The following is a 16,910-nucleotide window of genomic DNA, read 5'->3' on the forward strand; positions in this document are numbered from 1 at the left end:
CCTTTTCCCCAACCTTCTGAGTTACCTTGTAAATCTTTGATACCATCAAACTTTTAATTTTGGTCAGTTTGATAGGTGAAAAATGGTACTTCTTTAAATTAAGTTTAATTTAAAGTAATGGTACTTCTTTAAATTAAGTTTAAAATTTAATTTCAGTATTACTACTGAGGCCAAGCACCTTTTCATGTCTTTAATGGCCAGTTTTGTTTCTTCTTCTAAGAATTGCCTATTTTCCCCATTTTTTCCCCCTATTGAGCTTTTGTCCTTTTCTCACTGATTCTTAGGAGTTTTTGTTGTTGTTGTTTACATTTTAGGTTCTAATACTTTGTTACATGTGTTGGAAATATTTTATCCTTCAGTTTTATTTGTTTTTCTTTTGTCAAACAGAATTTTAAAATTTTGGTTTGGTCAGTCTTTTCCTTTACGTCTTAGTTTTCCCCTTATGTCTTACGTAAAAATTTCCTACACGATGTCATAAACATATATTTTAACTTAAAAATTTTAATTTAAAAAAGTCTATTCATTTTGGCTGCACTGGGTCTTAGTCGCGGCACGCGGGAACTTCATTGTGGCATGCAGAATCCTCAATTGTGGCATGTGGGATCTCCCAGTTGCGGCATGTGGGCTCATAGTTGTGGCATGCAGGTTCCTTAGTCGCGGCATGCATTTGGGACCTAGTTCCCTGACCAGGGATGAAACCCTGGCCCCCTGCATTGGGAGCGTGGAGTCCTACCCACTGGACCACCAGGGAAGTCCCTAAAATTTTTAATTTTTAAATATCTTTAGGGTTTTAATTCATCTGAAATTTGTTTTTGTAAATGGTGTTGGATAAAAATCTAACATAATATTTTCCCCAAACGAAAAGCAAATGTCCTAACTCCATTATTTGTTTCCATCTGATTTGAAATTCTACTCAGCATTTACTAAATTCTGATATACATGCCTGTGTCTGAACTCTTAAATTCTTCTACTGATCTTTTGTTGTTAAAAAAATTTTCTATGCCAATACCCTGCTGAAAAAAATTGTGGAAAATTTCAAATGCATATATGTATGTGTATGTATATATGTATATTGAACCTGTCACTCAGTTTTAGCAATTATCAATTTGTGGTGAATCTTGTTTCATCTATACTCCCATCTACTTCCCTTCCTGGCATATTCCAGATTATTTTGAAGCAAATTCTAGAGTCATTTCATCCTCATCATTTCCATGTGTATCTCTAAAAATAAGGAATATTGAAAAACAAAGACAAACAAAAAGACCCAACTCTTGCTGTTTTTTTTTTGTTTGTTTGTTTTTGTTTTTTCTATTTATTTTTTGAAGATACTAGATCTTTTGTCCTGTAGAGTTTTCTCGTCTGGATTTTGCTGATTGTATCCCCATAGACTCAACTGACGATACTTTTTAAGTTACTATAATTTCGTAGTACGTTAATATTTGTGAGATCTGTTATGGCGATTGCCCCCTATTATTTTTCAAAATTCAGATGCCACTTCTTGTGCTTTTTTCCTTCCATGTGAATTTTAAAATCAACTTGGCAAATTCCATGACAAACCTATTGCGATTTTCATCGGAATTGCCTTGAACTTTTAATATGGAGAATTTACAATATTAGATCTCCCCATCCATTAATAAGGTCTATAGCTTATTTAATTATTTTTATAGTTATTCAACGAAGTTTTAAATTTTCCCGTAAAGGTCTTAGGCTTATTTTTAAAAACTTTGTTGCCTTTTTCGTTATTATGAACGTTGATCTTTTTGTTCTTGTTGTTGCTATTATCTTCTAATTGACTATTGATGATATATAGGATCAGACGTTCTTAACTCAAATCCCATCTCCTCTACTTAAAAAATGTGATCTTAGATAAATTTACTCAACTTCTGTGAGCATTTGTTTTCTCTTCTACAATACGAGGGTAATAGAGCCAAGGATGCAGACGGCATTAAAAGTGAAAGACCAGGGCTTCCCTGGTGGCGCAGTGGTTGACAATCCGCCTGTCGATGCAGGGGACGCGGGTTCGTGCCCCGGTCCGGGAGGATCCCACGTGAAACCTCCAAAAAGTCGCCGGCTTTAGCCAGTAATATTGGGGCGTGGACTGGATAAAGAGTTTGAGAGACTCCTTCACGATTGGCAGAGAATCTGGGGGCGAGACTATGTTGCTTGCAGGGGACTCGATGTTAAAACGAAGTGAATTCCTAAGAATAATCAAAGGCACGATGCACAACTACAGGGAGAATTATAAACTAATGAAGAATTTCCTTCCGTTAAAGTTTTGGGGAAGTTCAGGACGCGCGCCTGTTACCTAAATAGACTCCCTCTCTCTTCGGTGGGTAGTACCACCTTTCCCAAACAGTGTGTAGCCGACCTTTCTGGGCCTTGTGGTAATTTCCTCTTTCGAGTTGTTGCAGCCGGCTCGCGCAGTCGCACTACATTTCCCAGGAGTCTCCGGGGCCGGTTGTTTTCTTGTCCCTCATCCTGACTTCCGGCCTCCCTACGATCTCTAGGGCCAATCGGAAGGCTGGGATAGCTGGTTCCCGGCACTCTGATTGGTGCGTTTGACTGGAGAGTCTGGGTTCAAATTTTCAACGGTACTGAATGAGTCCCGCGGCGGGTCTTCCTGGCGGTCGGTTGTCAGCGCTGAGGCGAGGTGAGCCGAGGGGAGAAAAGGGGAGCAGCTGGGGCGCCGGGCAGCCTTCTCCCTGATTTCCAAGTGGCTGGAGGTCTCCTCCTCCTCGAGGGCTCAGCTTCTGGGACGGTGTGCTGCTGGGGCGCCGACCTGACCCGCAGAGCAGGAGCCGGGCTTCCGCCCACCCTTCCCTTCATGACAGGATTTCCCCGGCCGGACCGGGACTAGCGGGCTGTGTCTACAGGTAGAGGCGGAGGCCGGCGTGGGAAATAGGTGGAAGGAGGAGTTGGGGGAGGCTGTGGGCTAAGGATAACGGTAACGACAATTATATTATTACCCAGCACACATGAAATAAGCGTTTACCGGACCAAGCACTCTGCGTTTTCTCATTTAATTTTCGCCCCAATCCAGTGAAGTCGGTGCTAGTCTTAGCCCTCCTTTATGGGAGGGAAACTGAAGCCCGTAATCTAGATACATTTCTCGAAATGGTCCCACCAGCCCTCAAGACGTGTGGCATTTGGTGGAGGAAAAAGATGTGGCCACAAACAACTACATTTCAAAACTGTTGTGCAAGATAGAAAGGTAAATGAGGTGAGAACATAATTGAGGACAAGTTTAATTCCACTTGGAGTTGTCTTTCTAATTGGGGATTTAAAATTCATTCTGTTTTATCCCTGTCTGCCCAGCCCTTCCCCTTTGTGTGGTATCACTAGGTATTACTGCTTTTCTAATTTCCTGTCCTAAAACACTTATAGATCGGAGAGGGAAGGAAAAGTGAACCAGGCTGTAATATTGTAGGATTGTTTTTTTCCCTGGTTTCTTGATACATGGTTTCTTTTTCTCACCTACAGTTTCCTAGTACTTAGGTACCAAGGACTTCCTCCCTATCAGTCCTGCTTAGGACAAGACAGCATCTGAGTGCTCTGCTGATTTTGCTTTAAGACCATCACTTGGAGTTCTCCCTGGTTCAGCCTTACCTTGTCTTGACATTCTATGGCCTTTCAATTTGTCTCACTCATCAGATGTCAAAATTCAAACTGTTTGCTGCAATACTAAGGATATTTTTGTGTTGTGGCCTCAGTGTATCACCCCCTGTCAAGCCACCTCTAAATCAAACTTACGTTGTTTTGGAGTTGTACTGTGGGTTTGTCAATTCAGTATTAAGTTGGCACTCTTGGGATCAAAATTATTGTGGCTCCCAGCTCACTTAGCTAATTAATTGACCTTTGAGGTTGTACTGTGTGCTCAGTATTAGATACTGTGTGTATACAGATGAATGGTTTCTGGTATGCTTGAGGCCAAAAGTCTGATTCAAATTGACAAGTGACAATTAGAACAAGACAAGAAAGCATCTGAGTGCTCTATTGTTTTGTATTGTAAGCGCCCTGGCAGTTTAGAGGTGAGGGAGATCAGTGAGGCTTAAAACAGGCAAGGGTGGCTTTGTGAAGCAGGTGGGACAGAAACCGTTCTTGATAAGCAGAGTTTAGTTAGACAGGAACCCGAACAGTCTTGGTGCATGGAAATCACCCATTCAATATCTGTTGAATTGGAAAGACAAGAAGGCATTATCTAAATTGACTACAAAATTTCAGGTATGAAAAACTGGATATATTGAATTAGATTGGTAAATTTGTTTAAACTTTCAAATCATTTAAAGAAAATAGTTATTTTGGCCCACCTTATGCTTAAGTCTGTGTATTCCAACCTTAATAAAGTTAGTTTATCCTGCAGCTGCAATTAAGCTTCAACAGGAGACAGGATTATGTGGGAAGGTCCTTCATTTCTTGTTCAGGTATCAGGAGAGGTTCAGAATCCACCTATATTATTTCCTATATGTATTTTTTCCTCAGCCTTTCCTGGGTCTCTTCCCTAATTCTTTTTTTTTTTTTTTTTTTTAATATTTGGTTGGGTTTATTTTTGTTTTGGGGTGTGTTGGGTCTTCGTTTCTGTGCGAGGGCTTCCTCTACTTGCGGCGAGCGGGGCGGCGAGCGGGGGCCCCTCTTCATCGCGGTGCGTGGGCCTCTCACTGTCATGGCATCTCTTGTTGTGGAGCACAGGCTCCAGACGCGCAGGCTCAGTAGTTGTGGCTCACGGGCCTAGTTGCTCCGTGGCATGTGAGATCTTCCCAGACCAGGGCTCGAACCCGTGTCCCCTGCATTAGCAGGCAGATTCTCAACCACTGCACCACCAAGGAAGCCCCCTAATTCTTTTTGAATTGCTTGGGAAGAAAGGAGGAGGAGAGATTTAAATGTCCTTTGGCAAACTGAATTTTCTTTGCCATATGGGTAAAGGTAGGAAGCAGAATTTACTACAGGGAGATTGAACAGGCCAATCAATTCTTTTTTTATAAATTTATTTATTTATTTTTGTCTGCGCTGGGTCTTTGTTGCTGCGCACAGGCTTTTCTCTAGTTGCGGAGAGCGGGGGATGACTCTTCGTTGCGGTGCGCTGGCTTCTCATTGTGGTGGCTTCTCTCGTTGCAGAGCACGGGCTCTAGGCGCACGGGCTTCCATAGTTGTGGCTCCTGGGCTCTAGAGTGCAGGCTCAGTAGTTGTGGCGCTCGGGCTTAGTTGCTCCACGGCATGTGGGATCTTCCTGGAACAGGGCTCGAACCCATGTCCCCTGCATTGGCAGGCAGATCCTTAACCGCTGCGTCACCAGGGAACAGGCCAATCAATTCTGTGAATAGATCTGTGTCTGAGACAGATCAGCAGCTAGGGTACTTTGTGAAAAAAGTACAGATAACTGGGAGGGGTTCTGTTTTTGTTTGTTTGCATAGAGAAACTTGATTATGGGGGAAATTAAAGATTAGTGAGAAAGGTATAAAATTGTATGTAGGAGCATACTTTAGAAAATGTTTATAAAATGCTATTTCTACTTTTTAATTAATTTTTTTAAAGCTAAGTTTTAAAAAAATATTTATTATTTATTTATTTTGGCTGTGCTGGGTCTTAGTTGTGGCATGTGGACTTCTTAGGTGTGGCACACATGCGGGATTTAGTTCCAAACCCCAGCCCCCTGCACTGGGAGCGTGGAGTCTTACACACTGGACCACCAGGGAAATCCCTATTTCTACTTTATTAAATTTAAAAGGGTAGTAGAAGTTTTTTCATATTTTGAGTGTGCCTACTCTTTGTCCTGATGTTTGAATAGGATAGAAGTGCGCACTGCAACCCCTTGATGTCAGTGTTCCTAAGTTGCAGGTTTCAGAAAGATTGCTTTAAAGTGGGAGTATGTAACCACAAAGATACTGGGAAACAGCACATGTACACTAAAAAACTTGAAGAACATTTTTACACTAATGAAACAACAATCTTTTAAGAAGTCTGGCATTTGGGGGGATCCATGCTATTTAGACCTTAGCTCTCAGAAGCACTCTTTGGTTTTAAGAGTGGATATCCTTGGTATTTTATAGCAGCGGTCCCCAACCTTTTTGGCACCAGGGCCTGGTTTTGTGGAAGACAGTTTTTCCACGGACGGGTTTGGACGGGGGTGGGGGGCATGGTTCAGTTGGTAATGCAAGCGACAGGGAGCAGCGACAGGGAGCGGCAAATGAAGTTTCAATCGCTCGCCTGCTGCTCACCTCCTGCTGTGCGGACTGGTACTGGTACATGGCCCGGGGGGTTGGGGACCCCGGGTTGGGGGGGTTGGGGTTTTATAGCTCCTTCTGTTCTCTGTTAATCTTTTTTACTACAAAGAACTTGAACCTGTTTCATCACCTTTCTGCTTCTTCCAGGTTCTTGATAAGAAGTACTTTCTAGACTTCAAGATTTCAGGAGAGGTGAAAGAGTATATTGCAACTTTGAGTCAAGCCTGTAGACAGGTGGACTGACAGACGGATTAAACCACAGGTAAAGCTGTATCCACAGTATTACATTAAAAAGGAATAAGGGGGACATTAATATATTAGCTTCAAAATTCTTTAAATAACTAGCTTATCTTTAGAAAGTAACACTTATTTTGGAAGAAAATTTATTTAATATGTAAAAGCAAAAGAAAATAATGTCACCCAATATCCTACCTCTCAGATAAACTATGGCTAGCATTTTGATAGATTTCTTTCCAAATTTTGGAGGGTATCTATATTTGGTTTTAAGAAACGATACTCTAATAACCTTCATTTTTTTTTTTCATTTAATAATTAGGTTATGAAAAGTTTTTCATTTCATTAAAATTTTGTATAACATAATTTTAATGGTTATATATTATTCCATTATATTGTTCTACCATAGTATTTTACCCAGTGGAACCATTGGTCAAAAAGAATGCATATATATATATATATATATATATTTTTTTTTTAGAATGCATATTTTTATTTTCTTAATTTTTAAAATTTATTTATTTATGGCCGTGTGACATGTGAGATCTTAGTTCCCCAACCAGGGATTGAACCCGTGCCTCCTGCATTGGAAGCGCGGAGTCTTAACCGCTGGACTGCCAGGGAAGTCCCAAAGAATGTGTATTTTTAAGACTTTGGTACGTAGCACCAAATTGCTTTATAGGAAAATTGTGCTGATTTACACATCCACCAGCAGTGTATGTTCACACAGGCACAATTTTTTATTTTTAAAATATAGATTCAAGTGGTGCAAAAATCAAAATAATATAAAAAGGTTTATAGTTAAAAACCTTCCAACCCTCTCATTGTCTACCTCACTCCCTGCCACCTCATTGATTATCACTTTTTTAGGGTGTGTGTGTATGTGGGTGTGTCTCTGTCTCCTTTCCAAATCAGATACCTTTTGAGGGATATAAATCTCTACAAGACTGAATGATTGAGATTTGACTAGGATTGTGATCTCCTGTAGCCCCACTGTCAACCCTTACAAACTCTTTCAGCTTCTTACTTTTGGAACATAGAAAACTTTGGTATTAAAAAGATCTGTGTTGTTATTTGGCCTAGAGGTAAATGGCATCTTTGATTTCTATCCAGGTCCTGTTAGTCATGTAAGAGTGGATTATGGTTTATAGAGTTCTGTGGATGAATAAAAAAAGCGGAACTGAATTTGTAATCCTTCAAAAACAGTGATAAGAAACTCACAAGTTTGGAAGGAAAATGGTAGAAAAATGTATTTGCTTGAGATTTCTGGACAGTGATGAATTAGAACAAGTGTCCATGTGTCCTGTGCTGTTTTAAGTGCTTGGACAGTGAGAGATTGTCACTGGATTTTAAAATGACCCAATTTTGGAAGCTTCATAGATCTGTTTCTGTAAATAGATCCGATTTCATCATAGAAGTTAGCAAACAAATGTGGAAACACAAAGTCCATTAACTTCCTTCAGACTTAGTTTGTGACTTTGATGAACATTTAAAATTGCTGTCTGTATTATGTTGCCATTTACTGTCTCCTGCTAATCCTTATGTACAAGAAAAATGTAGGTGTTTTCTCCCTGGTTAAGATGACAATAACTCAACTCTAACTTGTGGTAGTGTAACAGGATCTCTTATCCCTTGTGAAAATAGGAGAGGGTGTCCCTGGGGAAATGGCACTGCCTGGGATGGGACCATTTTAACTAACTACACTTCTAATGAGACCTTGCCTTACTCTGTTTATTCTATTACATTACCATTTATTTAACTCATGATTTTTCCTCCAATAGAATTAGGCAATACACAGTTCACAAGCTTGTATAGTGAGGTACTTGAGATCATTTATCACACCAAAGTCTTCGTTTTGCTCAGGAGCTGCTAGTCTCTTTCAACCTTACTTAGAATGCAGCCTTTTACAGCTTTCCTCCACCCGCTCTGAACCTGCACCTTTTGATTTACAGAGCTTGTCATGGCTGGATATTTTTGGTTTGATAGTGAAGAGAGACAGGGACCCTTGGAGGTTAATTTCAGATGAATGTGGAAATAGGTTACTTTGCTTCTTTTGCAATCTTCCTTAATTGTGTACTTCCCCCTGTTTGTTTTCCCTTTCCATTTATTTCTTCCCCTAGAAAAAGTCAATATTCATCTTTAGCCTGTAGAACTCTGCAGGTCTGTCTGTATCTTTTATGTATCACTTCCACCAGGAAGCCTTCTCTGACCCTCCTTCATCTACTCCCCCTCTCTGCACTTCCACAGCAAAGATCACCCTGTGTCAAAATTACTGTGAGTTCCTTAAGGGAAAGGATTATATATATCTTTTCAATCTTTGTTTTTTGGAAACAAAAATTAGCCACGTGATGTGATGGATGGCACTTGATAAGCAGTTTTAAAAGGAACCTAACTAGTTCATAACATATGGGAGAAACCTTTACCTGTCTATCATAGGATTATTTGTCAGGAAGAGCTATTTCTTCACTCAGAATGTTTCTAGTTTTGCAAGAGTCTGAAGTTGCGGTGGGTTCAGATAATTTTGAAATGTGAAGCCGATTCTCTTGCTTGGCAGCTTGATTTGTGTGGGGGAATGTAGTTGACGCATGTGCCTTTTTTTTTTTTTTTTTTCAGTGAAACCTGTTGACAGAAATTCAATCTTGATTAAGCGGTGCAGGAAGGCATCCAGTTCCACCTTGCTTGGGGCTCTCATTTAAACAGTTAGCTTTGGCCTTGGCCTGTTCCATTTCCCACTAGTCCTTTAATTTTTTTTTTTTTTTTTTTGCGGTACGCGGGCCTCTCACGGTTGTGGCCTCTCCTGTTGCGGAGCACAGGTTCTGGACACGCAGGCTCAGCAGCCATGGCTCACAGGCCCAGCTGCTCCACGGCATGTGGGATCTTCCCGGACTGGGGCACAAACCCATGTCCCCTGCATCGGCAGGCGGACTCTCAACCACTGCGCCACCAGGGAAGGCCAGTCCTTTAATCTTTGAAGGTTTCACATCCTAATATTTATTATTTGTGGGAGAGGCAGCGTAGTGACGCTAGCATAACCCAGTAGTTACTTTTGGTTTTGTTCATGTACTTGTGCCATCACTCTTTATTGAGGAGAATCAGACTTCTCAATGGATATGTATTTATCTGTTTGTTCCCCTGTTTTGGTGGGGGGGTGGGGGCAAGGGGCTGTATTAGACCAAAAGATAGCTCAAAAGAAGCTTTTTGAAAAAGAGGTCGTTTATTTTTTAATATCTTTATTGGAGTATAATTGCTTTACAATATTATGTTAATTTCTTGTACAACAAAGTGAATCAGCTCTAAGTATACATATATCCCCTTATCCCCTCTCTCTTGAGCCTCCCTCCCACCACCCCTATCCCACCCCTCTAGGTCGTCACAAAGCACCGAGCTGATCTCCCTGTGCTATGGAGCAGCTTCCCACTAGCCATCCATTTTACATTTTGGTAGTGTGTATATTGTCAGTGCTGCTCTCTCATTTCGTCCCAGCTTCCCCTTCCCAGCCTGTGTCCTCAAGTCTGTTCTCTACATCTGCATCTTTATTCCTGCCCTGCCACTAGGTTCATCTGTAGTGTTTTTTTTAGATTCCATATAAGGGCACTAGTGTACGGTATTTGTTTTTCTCTTTCTGACTTACTTCACTCTGTATGATAGACTCTAGGTACATCCACCTCACTACAAATAACTCAATTTCATTTCTTTTTACGGCTGAGTAATATTCCATTGTATATATGTGCCACATCTTCTTTATCCATTCATCTGTCGATGGACACTTTCATGTCCTGGCTATTGTAAATAGTGCTGCAATGAACATGGTGGTACATGACTCTTTTTTTTGTTGTTGTTTGTTTTTTTGCGGTACGTGGGCCTCTCACTGTTGTGGCCTCTCCCGTTGCGAAGCACAGGCTCCGGACGCGCAGGCTCAGCGGCCATGGCTCACGGGCCCAGCCGCTCCGCGGCACGTGGGATCTTCCCGGACCGGGGCACGAACCCGTGTCCCCTAGCATCGGCAGGCGGACTCTCAAACACTGCACCACCAGGGAAGCCCCATGACTCTTTTTGAATTATGGTTTTCTCAGGGTATATGCCCAGCAATGGGATTGCTGGGTCATATGGTAGTTCTATTTTTCGTTTTTTAAGGAAGCTCCATACTATTCTCCATAGTGGCTGTATCTATTTACATTCCCACCAACAGTGCAGGAGGGTTCCCTTTCCTCATACCCTCTCCAGCAAGAGGTTGTTTTAAAAAATAGTATTTTGGTTTTAAAATTTCATCTAAATAAAGATAAGGTATATTTAGGTTTCAGCCCCCTTTGCCTTTTAACCCCCACCGATCAAATGCAGTCCTAGACCTCAGAGGACATCCCTCCAGATGCGTGAATAGTCTACTCTGGAATATCCACTGAGAGGTTCAGACTAACCTCCGTCTTGTTTATAGCAAAAATTTATATGCAAGAGTACAAACTTAGAAAAAGAGAAATTAAGGGGTGATATTTTAGTTTATGAGAAGATTCAGCTCAGAGTTTTCCTGGTATACTTAGAATAGGGTTTTTAATTTACCAAAGTGTTCTTTTTGCACAACTTGTCAGGAATACTTAATTTTTCTGTAGAGCAGAGTTTATTTCTGTATTTGTCTAACAGGTTAGTAAGATTTGGTTACGTACCTCATTTTTTTTGGCTGCACTGTGCAGCATATGGGATCTTAGTTCCCTGACTAGGGATTGAACCCATGCCACCTGCAGTGGAAGCACAGAGTCTTAACCACTGGACTGCCAGGGAAGTCCCTACTTGCCTCATTTTTGAAGGAATATTTATAGGAAAACCCTGTATATTATAGTGACCCCAGATTTTGGAATCCTATTAACCTGGTCTTAAAACTCAATATTGCTACATACTAGTTGGTGATCCTGGATCACCAGGATCCTGGAGTAGTTGAGCCAGTTCCTTATTTGTAAGATGGTGATGACTATATCTACCTTATACATTGTTAATGCAGTTTAAATGAGATGATTTATGTGAAGTGCCTCGTAAAGTGCTTGGCCTGAGGTAGACAATCAGTATTTGGAAATTATTATCTGTAAATGGTTTTGTCTCTTGCTCCTTGACATTTGATATTGATCTACATAAATATCTATTTTTAAATAAATATGAGAGGCAGTGGATAAGGACACTTCCTTTAGGGCCTGTCTGGGTTTGAATCCTGGCTCTGCTACTTCTTAGCTTCATGACCATGAACAAATAGTAAATCTTTCTGTGCCTCATTTTCCTCATCTGTAAAATTAAGATAATAACAGTACCTACTTTATAGGATTATTGTGAGGATTTAGTGAGTTAATATATGAAAACACTGTTTGGCTTGTCATAAGGACTCAGTAATTAATAGCTATTATTTTTTTAGGTCAATACACAGGAACATTTTATTTTATTTTTATATTTATATTTATTTATTTATTTATTTATGGCTGTGTTGGGTCTTTGTTTCTGTGCGAGGGCTTTCTCCAGTTGTGGCACGTGGGGGCCACTCTTCATCGCGGTGTGTGGGCCTCTCACTATTGCGGCCTCTCTTGTTGCGCAGCACAGGCTCCGGACGCGCAGGCTCAGTAGTTGTGGCACATGGGCTTAGTTGCTCCGTGGCATGTGGGATCTTCTCGGACCAGGGATCGAACCCCTGTCCCCTGCATTGGCAGGTGGATTCTTAACCACTGTGCCACCAGGGAAACCCTGCCCCTTTCCCTCTTTTATAACCCGAATGGGAGCACACACTTGTGCATTTTGCTTTTCTCACTTAGTAGCTCTTGGAGCTCATTTTGTACAAATCACATATGTAAAGTTATCTAATATTAAAGTTACTTAATATTTCAATATATGGTTGTGCCATAATTTATTCAACTAATCTATTGGTGGAATTGGGGTTTTCAGTTTTTTGGCTTTTATGAACACTGCTATGTGAATTTTCTTATATTTACATATGTATAAATACATATCTGTAAGATAAATTTCTACATTTGGCAAGATGTATCAAAAAGAAAAATGTAAATTGCCCTCCACAGGGGCTAGCAGTGTAGCTCCATAATTAAAAAAAGGAAAAAAGGATGTGAGGGTTTAAATTTGAATACTTTCCAGGTGGTTTTCAGCAGCATGCTTTGGTGGAATCATAGTTTTTAGGAGGCTAAGTGGGGTTGCTGCATATTACATTCCTGCCTCTTCCCTCCCCCAGCTTTTGTTGTCTTCATTACATTCCTGCCTGGGAAGTCTTCCCAGTGACCTGGGTTAGGCATTAAGATCATGGGAATCCAAGATTTTCCCATGTCTTCCAGCATGTTTGTTCACAAGAACTGGAAAACGTCCTCCTTGCAGCAGGGGAATTTTAACCACTGTCAATTGCTGGAGAATCTTTCAACAATGTCCTTTGAATAGAAATGTGGTAAAGGAGAGGAAAGGTATCAGTAGGTCAAAAGGCAGTGATAATATCATACGGTAGTGTATTTCATAGCACTCAAAATACCTTCTCACTTGTTTACGGGAAGTAGGTAGGCAAAAGGTGGAGTGACTTGCCCATTATCATATACATCAAGTAATGCCAGGGAGAGGGCTAGAATTCTGGATTTCTATGTTGGGATTGTTTTTGGCTTTAAGTGAAAGAAAATGTGACTTTAACAGCCTATATGAAAAGAGTTTTATTGTCTAGAGGTAGGTGGTTGCTGATATTTGATCATCAGTGATCAATAGCTCAGTGATATCAGGGCCATTGTATGTTATTCTCTTGATCATTTACTCCTGTGTATATGATGGCTGCTATAGCTCTAGCCATTACATCTGCCTTCAAGGCAAGAAGAAAGCTGAAGGAAGAGGGCAGGAGCAAGGGCTGTTGCTGTATCAGGTAAGTACGAGTTTTCCTATGAATCCCTCAGCAGATTCTCATCATTCTCATTGGCCAGAACTGTCCCATGGCTACTCCAAGCTTGGAAACTTGGCAATCAAGGAGGTGACTTCTGTTACAGTGCACTTGTTACTGTTTTGATGCTGTTCAATGAAAAGTATTTAATCATAACTTGACTTAAGCCATGTCATCTCTAATTTTCATCCTTTTTTTTTTAAAACTAATTTATTTATTTTTGGCTGTGTTGGGTCTTCATTGCTGCACATGGGTTTTCTCTAGTTGTAGTGAGCGAGGGCTACTCTTCGTGGTGGTGCACAGGCTTCTCATTGCTGTAGCTTCTCTTGTTGTGGAGCACAGGCTCTAGGCACGCAGGCTTCAGTAGTTGCGGCACCCAGGCTCAGTAGTTGTGGTGCGTGGGCTTAGTTGCTCCACGGCAGTGGGATCTTCCCAGACCAGGGCTAGAACCTGTGTCCCCCTGCATTGGCAGGCAGATTCTTAACCACTGCACCATCAGAGAAGTCCCTCTAATTTTCTTTATACTTATGGTTTATACTATATAATTTAAATATTTATACTGTCTTATTTATTGAGTCTGATAGGATTTCTGTCTAGGTTTTAATTCCTTTGTGTCTGAGACTAGATCTACCTTTTGTATGAGACATATTGTCTCATCCTTGAATATTAGTGAGAAAGGAGCTCCGATATTATCAAGCCCACATTTATGACCTCTAGCAAGTGTGTAATGTGAGTGGACTGCTAATAAATAGCTTATTGAGTTAAACTGAATAATGAAAGTAGAAATAGGGGAGAATGAAAACTTAGAAGGAGGACAATAAAGAATCCTTTATTCAGGGCAAAAGACTATGAAGAATGGATCTACTTGGAAAGAAATACCGTACTATTTTCTATGCAAATAGAGACTATAACTACATTAACATGCTTCTCTAATTCATAGGGTGAGAGGGCAGAACGATATAGGAAAAACACTGTGCTGAAGTCAGGGGCCTCAGTTCTAGATCTAATTCTGCTTTTATATAACTGTATGATATTGGGAAGTCTTTTAATCTCCCTTACCTTCAGCTTCCTCTTCTAGGATGGAAATAATAATTGATGCTTTAGAGGATTGTTGAGGGTTATTAAAATAGTACAATTTAGTACCACATGGTGTCTGGCATGTATAATCACCTTTGGGAACTGTTTTTACCATAATCATTAGAAGTGTTGTGTGATCTTGGAGGACCTCGTTTCGCTTTAATTAATCTTTATCTATAAACTTAAAAAGTTAGGTGTTATTTAAAATTCCTCCCAATTCCAAAATGTCATATTTCTACATTAAGTTCCTCAGTCGGCACATTGTTATAAAGGTATCTGTGGAGTTGTGGCTTCAGTGAGTTCATAAGAGAGACCATGGGAGAATGAGGTTCTCTGGTGTATAGGTTGATGTCACTATATAAACTAAATATCTGTCAGAACAAATTCCTTCTGAATTACCCAAGTCCACTGAGAGAAGCTAATGAAATGATGGCTAAACCACTGAGCAGCAATGAGGTTGGGTGAAATTAATCTCATGATTTATCTCACAGCCTAGGTATAGTGGTATAAAATAGAGAAAATGAGCACTGAGGGCTGTTAGTGCCCAAAAGAGAAGGGGCACACCTCTCTGGTAATGCTAGTGGGTATTACTCTTCTGAGGAATGTTTTCACAGTATGTGTCAAGAGCCAGCAATTCCATCTTTAAGAATTTGTCTTGGGACTTCCCTTGGTGGCGCAGTGGTTAAGAATCCACCTACCAACGCAAGGGACATGGGTTTGATCCCTGGTCTGGGAAGATCCCACATGCCAAGGAGCAACTAAGCCCGTGCGCCACAACTACTGAGCCTGCGTGCCACAACTACTGAAGCCCGTGTGCCCTAGAGCCTGCGTGCCACAGCTACTGAGCCTATGCACCGCAACCACTGAAGCCCATGCACTCTGGGGCCTGCGTGCTGCAACTACTGAAGCCCGTGCACCTAGAGCCCGTGCTCTGCAACTAGAGAAGCCACCACAAGGAGAAGCCCGCGCACTGCAACGAAGAGTAACCCCCACTCGCCGCGACTAGAGAAAACCCACCCACAGCAACAAAGACCAAATGCAGCCAAAAACCCCCACATGGGCTTCCCTGGTGGCGCAGTGGTTGAGAGTCCGCCTGCTGATGCAGGGGACATGGGTTCGTGCTCTGGTCCAGGAGGACCCCACGTGCCACGGAGTGGCTGGGCCCGTGGGCCGTGGCCGCTGGGCCTGCGCGTCCGGAGCCTGTGCTCCGCAGCGGGAGAGGCCACAACGGTGAGAGGCCTGCGTACCGCAAAAACAAAACAAAACAAAAAACCCCACAAAAACACAAAACATAAATAAATAATAAAAAAAAGAATTTGTCTTAAGGGAAGAATTAAGAATATGTACAGAAATTTAGCTACATGGTTATTCTTCTAGTAGTATCTTTAAAGTGAAAATATTGGGAAAATCCTAAAATAAGGGATAAGTAAATTGTGGTTGCTGATATATCTATATTTATTGACAAGGAATATGCTCACAATATGTGAAGCAGATTCAAAATGTCAATGATCCCATTTGAAAAAACAAAATGTGTGCGTGTGTGTGTGTGTGGAGAGAGAGAGAGAGATTGAGAGAGGTATCGTGTGTGTGTCTGGAGCAGTGTGGCACTGTAGATTTTTATGAAAACTATTTTTGTGATCTAATTTTTTAAAATGAGCATGTATTTCTAAAATAAGGGCTTACAGAAAGGTACTTAGTTTAATAACTGTATGCCAGTTGTTACTGATATCTACTTCTCTTCCAAGATTCAGAATACTTTAAGTACATGTCATTTCATGGATGAAGACAAATGGCTCATTGGGTTTCATAGGGAAATTATTTACCAGTGAGTGTGGCCTTTTGGCTATTTTTCAGATTACTTCCAGCTATTTTTTTAACCATACAAGGCTGGAGTGGGGGCTGACTTTAAACCTACACAGGTTTCCACAGCACAGAGGACACAGTACAGTACTTCTGTACAAAGTATGCCGAAGTAAGGATGGACCCATGTCTTTGACATGTTTCTTTTACCTAATCTGCACGTTGTGCCGTTTATATACTTTTTTTTCTTTTATGTATTTTTTGACGTCTTTCTCTTCATGCCCAGGAATAGTATTTTTATGAAAGTATTTCTAAAGAAAAAACCTGTACTTGGCAAAACTATATTGAGCTTTTACTATGTATGAGATACTGTTCTAAGCACCTTGATGGATGAGGTATACACAAGTGAGTAAAATTCATCCTTATCTACAGGAACTTAGCATCTACTAGGAGAGACATTTGCATAGTTAACTAATATAAAATTAGATGGTATAAAAGCACTATGGCTTTGGAGAGGCAACAATTAGGTATGATAGGTGGAAACTGGGAAAGATTTTACAGAGAATTGGACTGGATTTGAATAATGAGTAAGATTTTGGTCGGTAGGTATAAAATTTAATGGTGTGTTTCAGAAATTGGGTTATTCAGGGCAGAGAGAAAGCACACTGGATGTGGAGGAGACTGGAAATGAG

The 16,910-nt window shown here is 40.9% G+C and overlaps 1 protein-coding gene across 4 annotated transcripts in view; it reads left to right on the plus strand.

The window, feature by feature from the left end:
• Positions 1–2,538: 2,538 nt before the first annotated feature.
• Positions 2,539–16,910, plus strand: part of TPX2 (TPX2 microtubule nucleation factor) — a 57,694-nt gene continuing 43,322 nt past the window's right edge. For 3 of the 4 annotated variants that reach the window (XM_024743298.1, XM_024743300.1, XM_024743301.1), the window contains exons 1-2: positions 2,539–2,650; positions 6,366–6,480. The gene's annotated coding sequence lies outside the window, so the exon portion shown is untranslated. Of the gene's footprint in view, positions 2,651–2,691; positions 2,874–6,365; positions 6,481–16,910 lie in introns of those variants that run through there. The other variant, XM_024743299.1, reaches the window with a different exon arrangement.

The sequence above is a fragment of the Neophocaena asiaeorientalis genome, unplaced genomic scaffold, assembly GCF_003031525.2.
Source record: "Neophocaena asiaeorientalis asiaeorientalis breed wild unplaced genomic scaffold, Neophocaena_asiaeorientalis_V1.1 scaffold82, whole genome shotgun sequence".
In the NCBI taxonomy this organism is placed as follows: domain Eukaryota; kingdom Metazoa; phylum Chordata; class Mammalia; order Artiodactyla; family Phocoenidae; genus Neophocaena; species Neophocaena asiaeorientalis.